This window comes from Panthera tigris, chromosome B2, assembly GCF_018350195.1.
Source record: "Panthera tigris isolate Pti1 chromosome B2, P.tigris_Pti1_mat1.1, whole genome shotgun sequence".
Taxonomy (NCBI): Eukaryota; Metazoa; Chordata; class Mammalia; order Carnivora; family Felidae; genus Panthera; species Panthera tigris.
The window spans coordinates 3,488,449-3,507,480 of NC_056664.1; the positions used below are offsets into that span (position 1 = coordinate 3,488,449).

Genomic DNA, 19,032 nt, shown 5'->3' on the forward strand with positions numbered 1-19,032 from the left:
ACTCAATTTTGGTATATTATTTGAGCATTCTTTTTTTTTCCCCACTGATAATGCATTTACCAGTCTCTTCTACTGTCACTTGAACTAGTTTACTGTCCATTTCCTCATTAACAACCTAAATAAATCTCTGCCATTTAATCTCCATAGATACTTGAAGATTAGACTTTGACAGTCTCCAAGGTACTCCGGTGGCTTAGCAAAAGCTATGAAGTGTGAAAGTGTCCATTTTTATTATTATCTGGTGCTTTCCTGGATGGGACTTCCCTACGCTTCCCCAGGAAGACCATTCTGTGACTGTACAATGTCCAGACGCATGCAGGACACGTTTAGGAATCCAGATTTCAAGGGAGAGTTCTCTGGGCTCCGTTTCATTCCATGTACTATTTTCTGCATCCTGTTGCGGGTGGGACATACATGCGCTCAGGTTTGGGATCATCTTTACAGCTGGGAAAAGTACTCCAAATTACCTAGTTCAATTTACCCTTTGGGGCAGAGTGAGGAGGTGTGATAAGATCCATGACCAGGTGGGCTTCTTGTTTCATGGGGGCGGCGGGGGGGGGGGGTGGGAAGCCGCATATTTCTAAGTCAAAATCACTACCTACTTCCTATCTACCTCGTGCACAGCAATCTGCTTATTCCTGCAATGTTGGTCTGCAGATTTCTGGTTTCTGGATGTCATCATCGCTCGTCCTGTTCCAGGCCCAGACAGCTGGATAATATGGGGATGCCAGGTTCTGCTTCTCAGGTGACCAGAGCTGTTCAACCTTCCATGGTTGTTGGTTCATCAGGGTAAAGTGGGGGCGGGGGGATACTAGAGGTGATGCTGTCTTCAGAAATCAGAAATCAGCATCTCATTGTTCCCCGAAGCTGGAATTTTCATCGGGCAGGAAATGTCTCACTTCTGAGTTCCCTCTAATGGAGTTCAGGGCTCGTCACAGCAGGCAAGTTGCTCAGCACTTTCTAAGTATGTGCCGGGGGCTCCCCAGGAGCCATCGTCTTTAGAGCAAAGTGAGAAGGGGGGTGCAGGAAGGGCAGGGTGGGGCTAAAGAGAGAAGCTAAGTCACCGCAGCACAACAGACTCGGTCTGCAAACGCTTCTTCACGTTATTCTGTTTCAAAAGCGCGAAGGAGAACCGGGAGGATACTTGCTATCCAACAAATTCAAACACATCGAAGACGGTGGGATGTAGTCCCCAAGGGCCTAGGGAGGCAGGAAAGGGTCTCTCCGGAGGGAGGCCGCCTCTGGGCGGAAAACGATGCTCCAGGTGAGGATCGAACTCACAACCTCGGCATCACCCGCACACATACTGCTGTATAAGTACCGCGCGCTAACCGATTGCGCCACTGGAGCACCTGCTCCCCACTTCCGGTCGCTAGCTACACGGCCTACGCGGGGGCGTCCGCCGGCGGGAAGCGAGCCCAGCCCGCGCGTCCCCCGCTGTCCCCGCGCGCCCAGGCGGAGCGGGTTCCTCTGCCACCCCGCCCGGGGCCCGAAGGCGCGGAGGGCGCTCTGCTCGCGGAAACGGCGGCGGCTGCTTCCAGGGACACACAGGTGCACGCGCTCGGGCGACCCCGACGGGCCCCCCAGGACCGCGCTCCACGCGCAGGGCTGGCCGGTGGCGGGGGGGGGGGGGGGCGCACGGAGGCCGCTCCCCGCCTCTCCTCCCCACCCCCTCCGCCCCGCGGTGTCCCAGCACCTGGTGGACACCCGAGGATGCTCGCGGCCGCCAGAGGGCGCGTGCGGGGCTGCCCGCTGCAGCCGAGTGACCCGCGACCTGTCGCCGGAGCCCGCGGCTCCTCCCACCCCCGGCGTCCCTCCCCGGGGCAGGACATGGGAACTGCCCGGGACAAACAGCCGGAACAGGTCCGAGATCGGCTCCCCCAAGTTCCCGGTGTCCCAACGCCACGTTCAACTAGGTTTTAAAAATATCTAACTACGTTAAAGACCTCAGAGCTGGGAGAGTTGTGAGATGAGTGGTTGGAGGGAGGGGCTAGCTCCAGGGTGTGTGTGTGTGTGTGTGTGTGTGTGTGTGTGTGTGCCTTTACGTTTACCCGGAGTGCGGGGTCTTTCTTGGGGGTGGGTGACGTGGGAGACAGATTATGTGGAGTTAGCTGGCCGTTTCTATCCCCGACACTTTCCTTTCTTCTTCTTTTTTTTAAATTACCACTTGTCATGTACATGCGCATATGATATGTCAAAACAAACAAAAACTGTGCTGTAAGATAGAAACATGTTGAGTCATATGTGAAAGGTACTATGTGTTTAGAGTGTAAAGGAGGCAAAAGAGCCCCTGAACTCTTCTGGAAGCTTATAAATACCATTTGCCCCTAAAGGCGTCCTCCAACTCAGATACAAGATTACCACGGAACTTAAGAGCACTAAGTAATGTCCCACTGTCTTCCACAAGATAAAGGGGATCTGGGCACCCGAGGATCTGGGCACTGAAGCTACTAACTCAAAGAATTATTTTTTAGAGCTACATAGACCCTGAGAAAATCCTAAGCTTTTCTCACGTGGGAAATGTGTAGGAGACTGAGCCTTGGTCCATCTTTTCTCAGACTAACCTAAGTCAGCCTCGTGCACTAAGGTGTCCACTGGAGGTCATGAATTAACCTCTCCTAAGGCATCTAGAATGGAACTATTTGGGTGCCACCCTTTGAGAAAATGGTGACTGGTGGTCATCTGTTTTCTATAGATTAGATCAGCTCAGCTGTAGATCTCTGGTTGGGAAAGGTTTGGAATCTGTGTGTGGACCCCACCCCATAGTACTGAGCTGCACTCAAGAATCACACTCCCTGGGGCCATTGAGCCAAGAAAATATGTTGCCCTTTCCAATGGAGCTCCCGCCAACCTTGAAACTTAAAGACCTTGCCATGTCTACTCTCCCTGAGTCTCAGGATTGGGTCTCCACGTGCACGTGGTCGTCAAAAGCGATCTTTACCTTGTCGAATTACATCTGATTTCCCGCCACAAAAATCCCTTCTTTCCCCGGCCACTGGCATGAGCAGACTATCCTCTTAATTGTACAACGGACTCATACAAAAACCTATAGTTCTGAGCTAGAAATGTACTGCACACTCGACAAAATTCCAACTGAATTTTTAAACGTTTTGGCATAGTGTATACCTAACAGGAAAGGTCAGCTGAGTGAACGTGACAAATCCCTCCACCCCGAGGAGGAGTCTTGTGTTCCTGGATCATTCATTCGTTCCAAAAATATTTATGTAGCACCTGCCTCGTGACAGTACATTAGGGCTCAGAACACTGAAATGAATAGAATGGACAAGATAGTCCTGGCCTTCCCAGAATTTGCATTTTAAAAGCTTCCAGAGAGGTTCTTAGCAGCCCTCTGCGACGTCCTCTCCTTATTCTTTATATTTACTTACTCATCAATTCCTTCCTCAACAAACTTGCCGAGTGTCCACCATTGGCCAAGCAGCGTGCTAGTCAGTGGGGGCAGGGGCCAAAGGTGTCACGTGGGCTAACAGTATTCTGACGAAGGGCGGAAGTGGGCAGTCTGACCAGTGCGCCCTTAACACAAAACTGTTTTCCACTTTTATCTCCCCGGGTATCTCCCTGATTATCCTGTAATCTCTCTCACGCCCCCTTCAGTCTTGTACAGGAACCTTCAGTCTCGTACAGGAATGCAGTGTTCCTGCCTAGTCAGTATTAGACGTTAGAACGAAGGACACAAGCCGTAACTTTTGAGGTACACGAGTGCCAAGGAAAACAAAGACATGGCCGGGTGGAGAGGTGTGGGAAATGATTTTTTTTTTACAATAACCTCTATACTCAAGATGGGGCTCGAACTCACAACCGCAAGATCAAGAGCCACATGCTCCACAACGGAGCCAACCAGGCGCCCTGGGAAATGATATAGGTTTGGTTTTTTTTTTAATGTTTTATTGATTTGGGGGAGAGAAAGCACGGGCAGGGGAGGAGCAGAGAGAGGGGGACAGAGAATCTGAAGCGGGCTCTGTGGATGCGGGGCTCAAATTCACAAACTGTGAGATCGCGACCGGAGTCAGAGTCGGATGCTTAACCGACTGAGCCAACCGGGGGCCCCTGCTATGTTTTTTGTTTTTTGTTTTTTCAAACAGAGACAGCAGAGAGGAAGGTAGAGTTCACATACTTAGGATGTCACCGAGTGTCCCTACCAAGGGACCGCCAAGGGAGAGGACCACAAGCTTCTACTCTTGAAGAGGTTAGGATGTCACAGGATTAAAGCTGAAACAGAACGATTAAAAGAAGAAATAAGAGAAAAGGTAAGCCGGGACCGTCAGCAGGAAGACAGGGGACAAGAGGCGACGACCGTGCCAGGGAAAGCTGAGCATCAGAAAAAAACTTGACTTCTCTCGACATCACCGAGGAACGGATTTCACGTCTGCTATTTTTTTTTCCCCCTTTCTGTCAACAGGTATTGGCTGAGATCTTCTTGCATGTAAAGCACTGGGCAGAGTGTGATGGGAGGTTAAGTCGGGGCTCTTGTCCTCCAGGGACTTCCAGCCCAGGGACACCCAGAAGAAGCGTAGTAACAACACAAGGCTGTGAGGGCCTGTGCAGGGTTCCAGCGAGGGGAAGGCTCTTGGCCCTGCCGGCCAGAGACAGGAGGGGACAGGGCCGGAGGGAGGAGGCAGAACTCTGCAAGCTGAGAGGAGATGGGACTTGGATGGCGGTTTAAGGATGGGGAGAAACCCCAAAGGAAGTGAGAAAATCTAACTCCTGTGCCTTCCCCTCACATTTTTCCAATCAGCACCCTTTTGTGTGAAGTGTGGGATAGGCCGTACCCGCGTCCCCATCCTGGTGGGCACCTTCGCGGGCTCGGCCCTGCTGTGGTGGGCCTTCAACCTCTCCACCTGGGTGAGGGTAGAGGTCCCGGGCACTGCCCCCGTCCCGTTCAGCGCCCTCTTGGCCATCTGCAGCGGTGACGTCACGGGCCCGATTCCTTCATCAAGATCGAGTAAGTTCTGCCCTGGAATGGGAGGGCCCCACACCGATCCCGTCCCTCCCAGGAATTGTCGGCCCCTCTTTCCACCCCATGGGGGCCCAGTGGGGCGTCAGGCCTCTGGGGGAGACACCAGCCCAGCTGGAATCACCATTCTAGAATCGCTATTCTAGATCTTTCTGCAGCTCCCTCTGCTTCCCACCAGGTGCCCTTGGCTCCCACCTTGAAGTCTGTGCCCTGCTTCTTTAGCATTCTAGGAACTCAGACCCAGGAAGGAAGGGGACCCCAGAGGGAGCTGCTGGCCCTTCTCCCCTCTCCCTTCCTAATTCAGACCATTTTACATTTGGTCGGATTTTCGTGATCGTCGCCCTTCTTCTGTCCTTCTTCCTGAGCTTTATCCTCCTGGCCTTCCCTCAACCCCTTCCTGGCACCAGAAACACTACTTTCTCTTCACAGTCACCTTTTTCCTCCTAGGTAGGGGATAGGAGGGCGAGGACCCCCTGATGCACTGGTACCGGGCCGGGGTGGTGGTCCTCTGGGCAGAGCCCCTCGGAAGCGGGTCGGGGACGACTGAGGAGAAAGCGAATCCAATGCAAATGAACTGGAGGAAACAGGGTCGGGGAGGTAGGGTGACGTAGCCCCTAAGGGACTGAGCCCTCAGGCCATAAAGCTGACCACACAGGTCGTCGTTGCCTTTCTTTCCTCACAGGGACCCGTGTGTTCCTTGGGTTATTGCTGCACAGTCTATACATCCGGAAACCAAGGAGCTCACACGAGGAAGCGAACATCACCTTTCTCTACCCCCTCCTTGATCCATTCGCTCAGCGCCACACTGTTTTTCTTATCTGGTGAACATTCTCGGGGCTCTGCAAGTCCTGGGGGTAGATCCTGAATGCAGAGCAATCACCTGTGGGGCTCAGCCCTTGCCCTCAAGTGCTGCTGGTTCTGGGCCTGGATTGGGCGCAGTGGTTGTGGGCCGGGATTGGGTGCAGTGGTTCTGGGCCTGGATTGGGCGCAGTGGTTATGGGCTGGGATTGGGTGCAGCGGTCCTGGGCCTGGATTGGGCGCAGTGGTTGTGAGCTGGGATTGGGTGCAGTGGTCCTGGGCCTGGATTGGGCGCAGTGGTTGTGGGCTGGGATTGGGTGCAGTGGTTCTGGGCCTGGATTGGGTGCCATGAGTGGTTCTGGGCCTGGATTGGGCGCAGTGGTTGTGGGCTGGGATTGGGTGCAGTGGTTCTGGGCCTGGATTGGGTGCCATGAGTGGTTCTGGGCCTGGATTGGGCACAGTGGCATGTCGCCCGCCCACCGCGGCTGCTCCTACTCCATAAAGTCAGAGTTTTGCCTTCACCGAAGCCACAGAATCCACTCTCCTGAATCTTCGGTAAGAGCCATGTCTTGGGTATGAGAGAGGATTTGGAAGACGGATTCTAGCAGGACAAGGGGCAGGTGCGGGGGAGACGGGATGGACAGAGTAGTCCGCTCCCTGCACCACGCTCCCATTGGTCAAACCTGCTTTGAAAAATGGTTCATCGTTAAACTTCCTGACATGTATCAAGTAGCATAGTGTTCCAGCTTCAAAACCGTCGTTCTTTCCTCGGGAATTCCCTGTTTCTGCAGCTTCCGTCACTTGTTGGCTCTGGTGTATTTTACGGAAGCCAATCCAAGTGGAACCCAAGCAAACACCAGTGGCCGATGAGGCCCGGCAACAGTCGTAGAGGAAACTGGGTAAACTGGGCTGGCCTGACCTCGGTGGTGGCAAGAAGGCTAACTGTAAGAGACACATCTCGCCCAACCTGTAACTCAAGGCTTCCCGGCGACACGCACTCGTGTTTCATTACCGCGTGAGACCAGAAGGAGTTGGCCTGTGACTAACCCGTGTTCAGATACGGGCTAGGATTCCAGGAGTTTACGTTTTCACAAGAGGGAAGACCCAGGTGGGGTCCCGGGAGGGATGAGTGTGCTTTGGCTCTTAGGGATTTGAAATGAGAACCTTCTCCTCACCCTGAAGATTCCTGAGGCCCAGCCACCCGCACCCCGCCGTTCCCGGTCTCCCGGAAGTAGTCTCCTAAAGGTAACAAAGCTCGTTCCCCATCTGTGAGGCCCAAGTGTTGGCAAAAACTTCTCTGCCCTCTGGAAATTTCACGAGTGGAATCTCTTCACCGTTGTATTATTCAGGACTCTTTCTGGTGCAGGGAACGAAACCAGATCTAAACTACCTTAAACAATGAAAATCATTGGAAACACGCATGAGTAGCTCCTAGACTCAAAGAAAGCTTTGGTAGAATCCAGGCTACACAAGAGATTTGGGCGGGGGTGGGGGGGAGGACAGCTAGAATCGAAGCAGGCTCCTGGATCCCACCTGTCAGCACAGAGCCCGATGCCGGGCTTGAACCCATGAACAGCAAGGTCATGACCTGAGCTGAAGTCAGACACTTAACCAACGGAGCCACCCAGGTGCCCCTAATTTTTTATTTTTATTTTTTTGATGTGTATTTATTTATTTTGAGAGAGAGAGTGCGCGCACGCACTCGTGCCGGGGAGGGGCAGAGAGAGGGAGAGAGAGAGAATCCCAAGTAGGCTCCGCACTTTCAGCCCAGAGCCCAATGCGGGGCTCGATCCCACAAACCGTGAGACCACGCCCTGAGCCCCTGAGCTGGAAACCAAGAGTCTGACATTGGACATTTAATCGGCTGAGCCTCCCGGGCGCCCCTTAATTTTTTTTTTTTTTTATCGTGTGCATGTCATACATGCAAACAACAACAAAAAGAATATTAAAACGTGTAAGAAATGAGCCAGCAAATCTGGAAAAAAAACATCGTCAGTGTATCTGCAGCCGCCAGCACCCTGCCAGCGGCCTTTCTAGCTCTTTTCCTGCTGCTTGGCTCCCGTTCTCCAGCCGACTCAAACCACAGTTCCACCTGGTGAAACTTCCCTCAGCTGTGCCAGGCACCTTCTGGAACGTCCAGGCGTGCGCGCCCGGAACCCCCTGGCCCCTTCCTTCCTTCTTCACAAGGTCAGATGTGTTTCTCCTTCAAGACGAAGTCGGCTGTGACCCGGTCAGGCAGAGCTCCCGCCGACTTCCCCTCCGGAGTTCGGTGCCTCGTTTCCATGCTGGTAACAACACATTTTCTTCTTTGTTTCTGGGATGACCGGTCTCCTGTCTTACTGTGCTGATGAGTTTCGATTTGTCTCTCTCTGGCTGGATGTTCGCTCCTCGAGAAAATGGGGATTCAGCTTCATCTGCGAATCCTTAGCGTTTCACACGTTGCTTGGTAAATACCTATGCAGTGATTGAGTTCTGAGTTACTGAGTTATTTTGAGTTTGAGTTTTTGACATGAAGCTGGGGGCCGGCAGGGGGAGGGGACCGGACGTGGCTGTCAATGGAGACCACGTCTTACAGCCGAGATCCACCAGGACCTTCCCTGCCCACGTTATTTAATCTCCCAACAAACCTGCAAAGTGACGGTCGCCCTCACACCGCATAGCTGATAAAAGGCAGGGTCCGGGTGTGAAGCTGGGTCTCTGTCCCAGCCGGCTGTCCCTTTCCCTTTCCCTAGCAGCGCCTTCTCCTGGATGGCGACGAGAAGAGAGGGTCCGCCTCACGTCGGAAAACGTTAAACTGCGGCGATGACCGAAAGGAGCCGCTCACGATGACGAAATAAATTAAAAACGCCGACAGCCGTTGAAGATGCCACAAAACTACGTGTGGGAACCAGTGAGGGGTGTGTGTTTTGCAAACTTAGTAGCATAAATTACTGAGAGAGTTTTAAGAGTTGAAGGCCCCCGCTCCGTCCCGGGGGAGCAGACGGCTGAGTCCCAGCGCCGTGCTCTGTGCGGCACACGTTGGCCGCGGACACTCCAGACCTAGACACTGCGGTATCGTCTCACTCCGGGGTCGTGAAGATCTGTGACGCGCGGCATCATTAACAGCCCAAAGTACATGCTTCCGATCCCTAGGTCAACACGTTGTCAGGTGCAATGAATGTCCGGCTACCGTACCTGCATCGAATACAAACTGCAGGTCACGTTACTTCTCTGAGGGTTAGATCCGGAAATGGCCCATGATCTGATGTAGGTGAACGTAAGGAATAGAGCTCTCAGCTCTCAAAAATGCCTTAAAGGCTATTGATTTCATTTTATGTCAAACCCAGGGACGGAGCTGACTCCCGCGTGGGGACCCCACCGCCAGTCGCACGGCCCCCACGCCTCCTTTCCAACAGAAACATGTTTTCCTTCGCATGACGAAATCCCCTCCACCTCCTCGGCTTTGGAGGAGATAGACCCCCACTCCCGGCTCCAGAAGAAGAATTAGGATTGACCTAATCAACCACAGTGGGCCTGCTCCGGAAAATAATTCCCGCCAGTTATGCATATCTAGCCGGAAATCTACCGGGAGCAGACAGGAGACCTTGTCCTCCACAAGAGACAGAGGAAAGAGGCCTGTCTGGGTTTTCGTCTTGTTTTGTTTTGTTTTCCTTCTGGACTTTAAAGCTCGTGAGAGTTTGAGGAACTGCAGGGAAACCGGCTGGAGCGTGAGATCCATCTGTTGAGACAGGACAGGGTGCAACGATTTTTTAAAAGTCTGGGTCCCGAGGACATCGTGGAGCCGCTGAATTAACCACGCGCTGGGCTTCCTCACCCTCTGGGCTTGTTGCGTGTGGCAAAGAATCCACTTCGTTTGGGCCGTTGAATGTTGTGGTTTCACTGGTTGTGGATCCATTGCCGAAGGTTTCCTGTTACTGGGGCGGCATCTTTAGAGGCCGATGTCACGGACGCTGTGTGTCAGCATTCAGTTCTAAACCCTCCTGGTCGCCGGCATCGGGACAAACTCCAAAGCAACCACACAGGTGCCACGAAGACTGCCAGGCCCGTGTGCCTTTGGTTCGCTCAGCTTTCTCTTCCGTCCCATCAGGCTAGACACTCTCTTCGCTTAGGAAGCTTCTCGGCCACTGGCTCCAGCCCAGCCCTACTGTGCGTCACTAGCTTTAGACCTGCTGGGCCTGCCCAGCCCCGGCAGCCTCACAGCCGAACTCAGGAAACCAGAGCCGCAGCGCTGTGCCCAGAACTCCTCGGGGCTTCCACCGAAACCTCCGGGTTAGCAGAGCGTGGATTCACACGCCTGCACGCAGGCCTTGCTCTCCCTCAATTCTTCGGGCACAGACGTTCACCGGGAACTCAGTTATTGCTGACCCTGAGGGTGCTGCCCTCAAGGGACACGCAATTCAGTGAGCGACACCCCCCGGGGAAACGGCCCGTGGGCAACACAGCGCCATCTAGGGGAGCCCCGGGCGCTCTGCGCCGACGACAGCGGGAAGGCACAAAGCCCAAACTGGGTAAGAAGGAGTCTGACCCGGTTGGCGGTGTTTCTCACCGCCTGCGGTCACGCTGGTCCCCGACCCCCGGCTTCCGGCAGCTCTCCAACAGCTAGGCCGCAACACCTCCATCGTTTGGGGTTGGCAGGGGCTCGGCCACGAGGTCAGTGCCCTGAGCCGACCGGACACGGAACTAATGAGTCCTCGAGGTAGACCGCGAATCCGGAAAGGGGCCGAGTGCACGCGAGCGACACCCAGAAACCGAGGGACAGAGGAATTCGAGCACCTGGGGAAGACTAATTACTGATGCTTGAACGGCCACCTCCGCCGGCGGGGCCAGTGGCGCAATGGATAACGCGTCTGACTACGGATCAGAAGATTCCAGGTTCGACTCCTGGCTGGCTCGGCGTCTCCGTCCTTTTGGGGGCAGAGGGGGCGGTGGGGCTTACCACCTGCAGGGGCTGTTTTATTATGAGGAGTTGCATTAATTAGAACTCTGGTTCCGTCCCCACACCCCTGAGGACGGAGGGAAGACGTTCGAAGCAGGCCAGAGTCTGGCACAAATGGACTAATGACATCTTCGACACCAGCCCATTTTTCATGAAACCGTCTCCGGTTTGGGAACGCTCGCCCCTTTGTTACCGCTCCGAATCCTCTGACAATCCTGCTCCGTTTCCTCCGATGCGGGGCCGTCGGAATCCACACCGCAACAATCCACAGCGACTTCATCCCGGACGGAGGAGAGAAGCTGGAGGGCGAGGACAGAACGCACGGGAATCATCCACAACGCCCCCCCCCTCCCCGAGAGAAAAGCAGCTGGGAGGCCCTGAGCCCTTCTCACGGTGACAGGGACGACCTGGACCTTGTGGCTACCCAGTGGCAGGGTACGGGGCTAGGCTCAGCTGGGCGGCACGGGGGCCCAGACGCAGCGGAGCTCCCCCCGTCCCCGCAGGTGCAGCGCAGCCGCCCCCAGTGGCGCAGTGCGCGCCCTGCGCATCGCGCCCCTCCAGCCCCAGGCCTCCAAAGTGACAGGTCCCTGTGGCCGCTGCTGCTTCAGGGCTCGTCCCCACTGCGGGGGCGGGGGGGGGGGGTCACCGACGCACACGCGAGCGGGCCAGCCGACAGAATGGCAGAGAGAGGATCCCGGCCAGTAAAGGGACGGACTTTCTATCCTACTTCGAGACCAACGCTGGACGAGCGCAGGGGGCAGCGGAGAGAATTCGGGCGACAGAAAAGAGAACAGAAGGGCCTGGGCTGAGCGGCTCCTTCCATCCTGGCGGCCCAAACTTTGTCTTTAAACTTTTGGAAGCGGAGATACGTTCCTGGAGTCCAAACTCAGATGCCACCAGCACTGGTCGCCGCTCCAGTGACAACCACTATTAACAGCGCCGATGTATCTCCCACGGGCAAGTGTGTAGGGATTTGCACCCGCAGTGGCTTCCTACTCGCAAACCCCGCGGTCCCAGACCTCCCTCTGTACGTCCGCTTCGCTCTGCGCTGGAAATCCCTCACAAGGTCATCGTTCTCCAGATGACCCAGATCACCAGCGAGGAACCGACGTGAGCGGCTCGTGTGACTCGAAGAAAATAGGACTTGAAGGACTTGAAGAAAACGAACCTGAATCAGACCTCTCCAGGTAGGGGACCCTGCAGTGGGAAAGTTCCCATGCCCTCTGCCTCCCGCGATGACCCCACTTACAACCCAACCCACCCTGTCCGCCCCGTAGCCTGGCCTGTGTCTAGACCCACTTCCTGCTGTGACGCGGTACTCGGGTGACCCTCCCAGACCCGCCGAAAACAAAACTTCTTCCTCTCCCAGACCATCAGGTTGACCAGTGGCAAACAGGTACTTCCGGCCCCTTTGCTGCTGGATTCCTGCCCCGTTCCCGGGGTGCACCCCACCTTTGTGTCCAAAATGGAAGCATTTTCATTCTCCTGAAATTGGCTTCAGCCTCTGATTGCAGTCCCAAACCTGCTCTTTGCGAAGGGGACCGTGGGGGTAACACGTCTTCCTAACGTCTCTGTTGCCTGGATTCATTTTGTTCTTAAAACAGCGATGTCGATTGACATCTTGCACACGGGAAAATAAAGTCACGTTGAACCCCCACATTGGGGTCTTCCGACGGGGAGAGGAAAGTCCCACCGATCACCCTGCTGGACCAATTCCTTCATCGGACCTCAAAACCGAGGCCCAATTCCTCCTCCGATGTCTGCATTACGGAATGCCTTTTCTCCACGCACAGGGCAGTGGTTCCTTGGGACCTCTCCATAGAATTCCATATGAGATCAGATTCGAAAGAGTTTCACACCCAAGGGCTTTGGGGTCAATGCCATCTAGCATCTAGGGACGCACTCTGACCCCCGCCCCGCCCCGCCCGACAGCATGCAGTAGGCCCTCAAATGAATATTTGCCGGATGAGTAAAGGTGTCCAACCCCAACAGAGTTACTGGAGAGTACCTCTGGCCAGACCCTCACGATAATGCCCTGACCTCCCGGCCTCCCGGCCTTCGCGCTCAGCTTAGTGCTGCCCCCTGTTAGCATGTTACTGAAATGCAAACTCAGATACAGCCCAGACTAAATTCATTTACCAGCAAACTTAGCTACAGAGACTGTCCAAATGCTTTATCCTGACATCCAAAGCCATTCGTGAGGAGGGCTGGCCCGTCGAACACCTTCACTCCTGGAATTTTTTCCCGTGCACGCTCGAGCAAAAGCAAGTCCTTCCTAATTTGCCTTCAAACCCTGTTGTTTCATTCTTCAGGGACTTGGCAGATTCTCTTGGGTTAAAGCAGATGAACGGCTTCTCATCCTCAAAACAGTTGTGAGCACCGCCTTGAGTGGAGGTGCACAGAGAAAGAGAACAACGAATTGAGAAAGCTCAGATTTTTCTTCCCCTTCTGGCCTGATTTGACAGGCAGTGCCCGGAAAGAAGCACAGATTTTCTTCTGAATGGAAGAAAACCCAGCTTCCGATCAAAGCCTTAGATTCAGTTTCGGGGGTGGAGGCAATGAACCGATTCCAGACTGCCACACTCAGATTCCCACTGAGGGCGCCACAGTCACCACCTGAGTATTAACCGCTACATGATCACAGCCGGCCACTAGCAAAACCCGATCACTTCCATTTCTTACAAATTAATCGTGGCAACTGCCTCTTCCTTAAGCCACTAAGAGCTCCAAAAGGGGTGCTGTGTGATTGCCAAGCAGAAACGAGTATTCAAAAACGCCACGGGTGACGTGTTCTTGCCTCCTTTCGGCTGTGCGCAATTATCTCGTCCGTTCCAGGACACCAGAGGGCCCCCTAGCGAGCATGTGGCCTCAGTTTAAGAATGGTTCCTCCTTGAATTGACCCTATGAAAGAGTACAAGACAGAGGGAAACTGTCCCCTCCATGTCACCAATGTCTGAACAGGCGATAGCTGGGACCAGCATCGTCTTAGACAGGATCTAGACCGTCAACCTTTCAAGAAGCCTTTACTCTAGAGGAAGTATGGAAAATGTAACAGCAATTTCACATACTTTCCGGTACAGAATTAAAAAAAAAAAAAAAAAGATGAAGAGAGAGACAGGTGGGGCATTGATGTAGCTGGAGAGGTCGGGGAAGGGCTCTCTAAGGCCGTGACATTTGAGTAATGGCCTCCGTGATGCAAGAGAGTCAAGTCTGGACACAGAAGAATTGAGAGGCTGACAGCTGAGGTGGGGACCTCTCTGGCCCTTGTTGCCAGAACCTCATGCTGGGCTCTTGGTGTGTCTAAGGCTTCGGCTCAAGGTGAAGAAGAGGAAAGGCTGTCAGCGTGGGATGAGATGCAGGGACGTCCCACGGGCCAGCCCGCTAGGAGTCATGACCTTCCCGAACTCGCCCTTGCTGGAACTCTCACTAGATCTGACACCTGCTGGGGAAGGAATTACCCTACAGCATTTTCTGCTGGGCATTTACTGTGTGACTGGGTCAACCTGCCGCTGACTGGGTCCCTTGACAAATAGCTGTCTTGGGGCACAGAGGTGGCCTTGGAAAAGGTTCTCATTGGTTCTGTTTGTGACCTAGCAGGCGATCCCCAGGAATTCGCCCTGGGTGTCATTAAAACGTGGAAGCACGATGGTAGGGGTGAGGCCCAGGCACCTTTAACGGCCTGCCGCCACGCACCGCCTGTTCCCGACGTGCCTGCGGGCGTTTTCTCCGACAACTCTGGGTCACAGCCTTCGTTTCCGTCACTCTGATCTCAGGGCCGCCCCGTGCAGAGGCCTCCGATCCACACTTGCCTCCATCTGACATCGGGCGTCATCCTTCTCCCTTTCCTTCCCGGGCTAAATAAACCTTCACGCAAATCTCAATCGCGGGGAGCAGGGGGCCCTTTCCGCCACCCCCGAAATCCGCTTCTTCGGGCCCGGAGAACCGGGAGTGGCCGTCGGCGCATCCCCGGGCTCGGACGCCCCTCGCGGCCTGCCTGCGACCGCCTTCCGTCCCGCGGATCGCGGCCTGTCGGGCTTCTTCCCCTCCCCGTCCCGTCTGCGCCGAGAAAGAAGAAACAAAAAATCCAAAGTCCGTTATTACCTCCGTTTGAACTTGCCGTGCAGGTCAGAAGCCCCGCGGTTGCCCCGGGGCGTGGAGGTCGCCGCCGCCGGCAGGGGGAGGACGGCGCGGGAGGGGGGAGAGGGCGGGCTCGCGTCCCCCCAACCCCGTCTCGGGCGCAGTGCGGCTGCGGGGACCCCGCTGTCCCCGCCCGGCCGCCCCGAGGCACTTCGTCGTTCACTCCAGTAATTAAACAGGCCTCGCCCTCCTCCCAGGGCGTTCCTACGGCCGCGCCTGCGCTCCCCTCCCCCATTCCCCCCACCTCCCCCACCTCCCCCACCTCCCCCGGGTACCCTCCGCGTCCGCATCCCCCCAGGAGCAGTTTGGTGCCTACGCTCCGCGGCGGTCGTGCTTCTCCGCCCTTCCGTGGGGCACATTCGGGGTCCGGCTGTTCGTCTGCAGTACGGACCGGGACCGCCAGGCGGCGCACGTTTACCCGGGCGAAGGCTCATCCCGGAACAGAGGAGAGGCGCCCCCACGCGGGGTTTCCGTGGTGTAGCGGTCATCACGCTCGCCTCACACGCGAGAGGTCCCCGGTTCGAGACCGGGCGGGAACAGCGTGCGTCTTTTTGCCTCCGCGACCCGGGGCCGTCCCGCCGCCCCCTCCGGAGGCCGCCTCGGCGCGGGGATGTGGGGGTCCCGTCCCGGGGGACTCCTTCCCGACCCGAAAGGGCGCGCTTCTGTCCCGGAGAGCGCGCGACGGGAGGTTCTGGCGGCACCAGATCTTTTGGCGACTCTGTCCCCCTCCGCCCCCCGCGGAGGGACCGGTGACCGCTCCTCCCCCGGCCTGGCGAGTCTCGAGAAGATGCGCGCTCAGCTGAATCCACGTTCCGCGTCCATGAACTTGACCCGCCCGGTACTCTGGATCCCCAAGGATGGGGAATAATGGAGACCACGCATCTCCTTATTAAAGAAAACTTGGAAGGACCCACAGTGTATGTCCGGGGAATTAGCTCAGGTGGTAGAGTGCTCGCTTAGCATGCGAGAGGTGGTGGGATCGATGCCCACATTCTCCACTTTTGGCCTCGGCCCCACAAACCCCTAGCACGTAGACTGTTAGGTTGTAAAATCTATGACCCCGAAGGACGAGTCACTGCCAGTTGCTGTTTTTCTCCGTTGTCCCTTGCAGCCCGGCCCTAAGTGCAACACGGCTCAGGCACGTGCAACGCGCCTAAACCAGATTCAGAGAGTCCAGTAAACCCAAGAGGGATAAATCCAAAGAAAATCACACCCGAGCACATCACAGTCAAACCGCTGAAGATGAAAGAAAAGCACGTGAAAGCTGCCAGGGGAGAACGAAACCACAATCTGCATGTTTGTGGAATTCTTATCAGAAACCATGGAAGCTAGAAAGACAGGGAAGGATGTTTTTCTAAATGCTAAAAGAAAATAATTGTTAAGCTGAAATTTTATCTATAACAAAAATATCCTTCAGACATGAAGGTGAGATAAATACATTTCTCACTTGAAAGAGGACCGAGAAAATCCACTGATATCAGAACACCTTTAAAAAAAAAAAAAAACTGGACTGAAGAGAATTGACAGGGAATTTGGAGCATCGGCAGTGAAGGAAGGGGTGCCGGAGTGGCTCAGTCGGTAGAGCATCTGGCCCTTGATCTCAGGATCGTGAGTTCAAGCTTCATATTAGACACAGGACCCACTAAAAAATAGGTGAAGGAATAATTTCTCAGCAGAAAGGCGAGTATGATAGACTGATATTCTCTGGAGCTCTTCAAAGTCCTTTTTATAATTTTTTAAGTAAGGTCCTGATAACCGAAAGCAAAAATTATAACACTGATTAATTTTCATTTCATCTAAATATACTATATTCACAACACAAATGGGTTAGAGTTAAGGAATCTAAAAGGTGATAAGGTTTCTAGGTTCGACTTGAATGGTATGACATTGATTCTAAAATAGACTGCAAAATGTTAAGTATGTATAGGGTAATACATGTGCCAACTGCTATTATTAATAACCTAGATAATGGCTACATACCTATACAAATAGGTATAGTAAAAAAACACACACACACAAACACAAAAGACAAATTAATAGTGTGTTTCTAAAAGTCAAAAGGAAGTAAGAAGACAGAAAAAGGAGAATGAAGCACAGAATGAACAAAGTAAAAATCATAGACCTAATACACAAACATATCCTTAATAACATTAAACGTAACTGGTCTAAACACAGCAGTTACATACTAGAGATGGCCAGAATGTATGAAAAATAAACCATGGCCCAAACATGTGCTGATTATAAGAAACTCACCTCAAATATAATGGCTTCGGTAGAGTAAAAGTAAAAGAATGGGGAAAATTAAGCCACTAAGGAAAAAAAAAAAAGTGAACTGGGTATGTTTATATCCGACAAAGTAGATTTCAAAGCAGAGAAACTCTCCACATATAAAGAGAGAGGTGGTGTAATTATTTGGTGTCTGTTCACCCAAGAGATGGAACTTCTAAAGGTGTAAAATTGATACTTCGGGAGTTTACAGAGTTATCTATCTGTAAATGCCCGGGGGGCGGGGAGAAAGTGGTGAAACTGGGAATTGCATCATTTCCTTCCCATCTCTTGTGGGCTGGGGTCGCCAGATTCCTTCTGGAGCTCCTGAGCTGAGCACCAGGCCCAGCCAAGAGCATCTCCCCAGCAAATAAGTCCTGAATTAACGGAAGACAAGTGATAGATGCAAAAGAATTGCACAAGAACAAAGTTCGGTAATTATGAAGTCCCCGGATGTGGGAGTTGCAGGAGGAGAATGAGTGAAAACTGACTTGGAAGTCTAAGGCCAAAGGCCGGCACGCAGAGGGCTAGACGGGCTACTGCGGACAACAGCGACGTCTTGAGTTGGAGCAGAGAAAGAGCTCCCACGGTGCAGTCTAACAAATCTGCTTCTCCATTCGGGTTTTGCCACTGAGCAGCTCTGGGAAATTAGGAGCAATACTGAATTTATCTGAACCTCCATTATATCTGGGAAGTGCAGATTTTGATAAATAGTTGTGTTGCCCGAATCCTACTGGACTCTGTGAGATAAGCTCCACAGATCTCTCTATAATTACTGGTGCGTCACAAAGCAAAGCAAAGAGCAAGGCTTTTACTACGTTTGGTTTGTGCTTTTCGCAGGGAGGATGCCTCCAGTCAGGTAGATGTCAGGGGAGGTAAAACAGAGGAAGACAGAGAAGTACGGGCTGTGGACAAATGTGAGGATTATTTACTCACTTATATTCATTCATTAGTTCATTCATTCATTCATTAGTCCTCCAGGCTGTGAACTCCTCTTAAATAAGCACCTCGTATGTTTATTTCCAACAAAGGAGACCTTGGAAGGCGTAAGATCGCCTGAGATCTCCGAGGGCAGGAACAACCACATCACTGGAACCCCGGAGCAGCAAAAGCCAGGAATTACTATCCCCCGTCCTGCAGCCCCGATGGACCTAGGCTTGGGCAGATTCCCGGAAAAGCCTGGACTTCACGGATCTTGGGCGTAAATTCCTTCGGGTGCAGCATTGGCTTATATGGAGTGATTTTCAAGTAGCATCGATTGTATTTCTTGAAAGCTGGAAACCAATAAAGCAGCGGTGCTTGGAAAATATTTGATATTTTACTTTAAATGGGAGCACCCCCTACAAGCTGCCCTCTTAGCGCAGCCGGCAGCGCGTCAGTCTCATAATCTGAAGGTCCTGAGTTCGAGCCTCAGAGAGGGCAAGCTGAGTCTTTTTCTTCACGGTTGGCCAGAACCTAAAATTACTTTGATTTAAAAAAAAAAAAAGAAGAAAGAAAGAAAGAACACAAAGTAAAATTATCAAGTGGCTCCTGATACGGATTTTTTTTTTCAAGACTGATTCAGTACTTGCTGAGGACAGTGAAATCAGTTTTGTAGTTCGTTGGGCTTCCCAGTGGTTTCAGGAAAATGAACGCTGGAGAAACTCAGATTGTGCCAGAAACTACAAGCTACACTGTGTTGTTGGTCTTCTTCTCTGTCTTATGCAAGAAGCAGGGGAAATTTCTCTTCCAACTCCCCGCTCTGAAGGTCGCCCAAGGGCAATTAAGGGGTAAGAGAAGTGTAAAATCCTTTTTGTCTCTTTTAATCCTTCAATAAATATTTCTAGAGCACATCTAGCTGATTAATGGGCAGTTCTGGGGGCAGTAATTAAAGAGTGTAGCAATGCAAAAACTCCCTCCCTCCCGGAGCTGCATCCCTGTGCAG

The 19,032-nt window shown here is 53.3% G+C and overlaps 5 non-coding genes across 5 annotated transcripts; 4 read left to right on the forward strand and 1 right to left on the reverse strand.

Annotated features, from left to right (window-relative positions):
- Window positions 1-1,256: 1,256 nt before the first annotated feature.
- TRNAI-UAU lies at window positions 1,257-1,350 on the reverse strand. Its single transcript has 2 exons — window positions 1,313-1,350; window positions 1,257-1,292 (listed from the first exon to the last, which is right to left on the reverse strand). It is a non-coding gene; the product is annotated as a tRNA-Ile (tRNA).
- Window positions 1,351-10,590: 9,240 nt separating this feature from the next.
- On the forward strand, window positions 10,591-10,663 carry TRNAR-ACG. Its single transcript has one exon. It is a non-coding gene; the product is annotated as a tRNA-Arg (tRNA).
- A 4,646-nt stretch (window positions 10,664-15,309) lies between these two features.
- Window positions 15,310-15,382, forward strand: TRNAV-CAC. Its single transcript has one exon. It is a non-coding gene; the product is annotated as a tRNA-Val (tRNA).
- A 386-nt stretch (window positions 15,383-15,768) lies between these two features.
- On the forward strand, window positions 15,769-15,841 carry TRNAA-AGC. The gene has a single exon. It is a non-coding gene; the product is annotated as a tRNA-Ala (tRNA).
- A 2,616-nt stretch (window positions 15,842-18,457) lies between these two features.
- TRNAM-CAU lies at window positions 18,458-18,530 on the forward strand. Its single transcript has one exon. It is a non-coding gene; the product is annotated as a tRNA-Met (tRNA).
- Window positions 18,531-19,032: the final 502 nt, after the last annotated feature.